The sequence below is a fragment of the Callorhinus ursinus genome, unplaced genomic scaffold (assembly GCF_003265705.2).
Source record: "Callorhinus ursinus isolate GAN/ISIS: 27379988/994484 unplaced genomic scaffold, GSC_fseal_2.0 scaffold4, whole genome shotgun sequence".
In the NCBI taxonomy this organism is placed as follows: Eukaryota; Metazoa; Chordata; class Mammalia; order Carnivora; family Otariidae; genus Callorhinus; species Callorhinus ursinus.
This window is the reverse complement of record NW_027397066.1, coordinates 153,966,085-153,968,675: the sequence shown is the minus strand read 5'-3', so window position 1 is coordinate 153,968,675 and position 2,591 is coordinate 153,966,085. Positions and strand designations below refer to the sequence as shown.

Here is a 2,591-nt window from a genome sequence, read left to right as displayed (position 1 = left end):
GCAGGGGTCTTGTGACAATGCCGACTCAGAACGTGACAGTGATACTGCTCTTCCTAGGACAGCACTGCAACTGCCCTCCATGTGCGCCGACTCTCCTCTCCTCTCAGCTCAGGCCTGGGCACCCGGCTGCCAATTGCTGTGACTGGAACAAGCCCTACCAAGGTCCTCCACTCCCCACCTCCGCCAGGCAGCCTCTTTCCCCCAAGGATGCTTCACCCACGCAGATGGAGCGATGGGAAGCACGCAGAGACCTAAGCCATGCAGTCACGCAGCTGGGGTGCTGCACGGTTTTTAAAGCCCAAGGCCCAAGCTCCTATGCTACTGCCTCCCCAAATGCAGAAACCAAACCGAAAAGAAAAACGAGGCACCTGTAATTCATACCATCCAGACGCAACACTGTGGTAGATCTCCTTCTATTTTCTATGCATTGGTGTGCAATCAGATCCCTTACACCCACTATCTTCAAATAGTCTTTAAAAGCACACCTCTGAGGCTGCAGAATGGTGCATTTTCTGGTGTCGTCTATTTTGCCATCCCACAAGGTTGGGCATTTACATTGTATGTAATTTCCCACTGTTATTATAATGAAGACTCCAGCCGGCACCCTTTCATTGTATCTGTCCTTATTCTTAAATTCCTAATCTCTCTTTAAAAATAAGAATAATAAGCAGCTGCTGCTGCTGCTTTTTTTTTTTTTAATTAGGTCCAGAAATTCTGGAAGATCAAGGCTTCAGTTCTAGTCCTGATTCTGACACTTACATGCTGTTTATCTTGGGAGAGGATCCTAAACCTCTCCAGGCCTCAGATTATCATCTATAAAATGAGACAGTTGGAGCAGACGTCTGCAATCTAATGGCGATTGTGACTTTTCTCTGATGTATCCTGGTGCCTTCGGAAGCAGAAAGACTGGGATTTAAGTGGTTGCAACATGTACTTAAATCAAAACATACTTATAAACACCCTATGGAGAGAACCACGGGATTCAGGAGCAGACAAGATGACCCAAGCAGGCAAGCTGACAACCACCACCGGAGCTCAGTACCTGGACAAGAATGCCACAGGAAGGTCCGGGCCTCCCGCAATAGGCATTAGTTCTCCAAGTCTCGGTCCCCCATCTTTGCAAAAGGAGGGTCATTACACCTGTCCTAATTACCTACCCCACAGAATTGTGGCTGGAGCTAGCGAGCACGGGAGCTCCGGAGTCCCGGCCTGGGCGCCACCGCCCAGCAATTCTGCTTCCAGCTCCGCGGCCGGGTGATGGGGCTCGGGCCACCTCCCTTCCCTGGTTCCCCGCCTCCATCCAAAGCGCAGCTCAGACAGCTCAGGGAGTACCAGCGATCTTCCTGTCCTCTCCTGGTTGCCACCCCTGCCCGCCCTGGGTCCCGGTGGGGCTCTGCGCCGGGTAGGAGAGGTGGGGACATCTCACCGGTCAGCGGCGCCCAGCGACCGTGCGCAGCTCCTGGCGACACCGCGTGGTGAGCACCGTGAGGCGCGCGTATTTATAGCGCTCTGTCTCGTCTACACCCCCTTTGGGGCTGGCTGCAAACCTGCATGACTCACGCCCAAAGAATGCTGTGGAATTCACCGGGAGCTTTCTGGAAGCTGGCGCGGGAGGGGATGCGGAGGCGGGGTAGGGGGGCGCTCCCGGGCAGCACCGGGCTGGGGGCGCTTGTAGGGTTGGGGGGGCGGGGGAGGCAGGGCATCTGCACGGAGATGGGCCGCGCCTGGGTGCTGCGTGCGGTGCACCGCTCCCCACTCCCCGGCGGCTCAGAGCTGGGGGACGGTGCCCCCAGGAGGGGAGAGCTCGAGCTAACGTGCGCAGCTTGGCGACCCCTCCACAGGGTTCCAGGGGTCCACTGCGCTCCCGGCCGGTTCCCAGTCCAAAATAAAATGGCACAGTTCTTTCACATTGAACGTGAGCCTTGTTCCACTTAAGTAGAAAAGCAAAAATAATGAGGGTGGGACGGAGAGGGTGTTCTGCGAGAGAAGAGCACAGAGGGAGAAAGAAATGTCGACTTCTTCCCCCATCACAGAGACCCCGTGGGCCTTTGGTGCACTTGCTGGCCAGGAAGAAACAGAAGTGTATCTTTAGGGGTGAACAGAGCATACATTTGGGGAACCAGAACGTCCCCCTGGCTCCTTGATTCCTAAACCTTAAGCAGTTACTGTCCCCATCCACTTGGGGCCCAGAGCTGGGCAGGCTTCATGGTGTGGGATTCGATTCGGCAGCCCCACACTTGGCTTGAGGGCTCTGGATGCAGTCCTGAAATTCCTCATAGTTGTTGAACAAGGGGTCCCGAATTTTCATCTTGCTCCCGGCCTTGCAAATTATGTGCAGGTCCTCTTTGCAAGAGGGCTCACTCAGCTTGGTCTGTCTCAGTTCCCTCTGCTGACAGGAGGAGCTCATTTCTAGACTCCCTTTGGCAGGGTGCTTTGGTGTGACAGACAGATGGGAGACTTCGCGCCACCCCCAGGCAGGGAGGCCACCAACCCAGACGCCCCTCAGGTATAGCTACTTCTTGGGAAGGAAACAGAGCCACCCACTCTGGACCCCCAGGACATTTGCACTCCAGGTGAAAAGTCAGGCTGCC

The 2,591-nt window shown here is 55.3% G+C and overlaps 1 protein-coding gene across 2 annotated transcripts in view; it reads right to left on the bottom strand.

Annotated features, from left to right (window-relative positions):
• Positions 1-1,569, bottom strand: part of CLU (clusterin) — a 16,546-nt gene extending 14,977 nt beyond the window's left edge. For both annotated transcript variants that reach the window (XM_025873786.2, XM_025873787.2), the window contains exon 1: positions 1,427-1,569. The gene's annotated coding sequence lies outside the window, so the exon portion shown is untranslated. The remainder of the gene's footprint in view (positions 1-1,426) is intronic.
• Between the last annotated feature and the right edge of the window lie 1,022 nt (positions 1,570-2,591).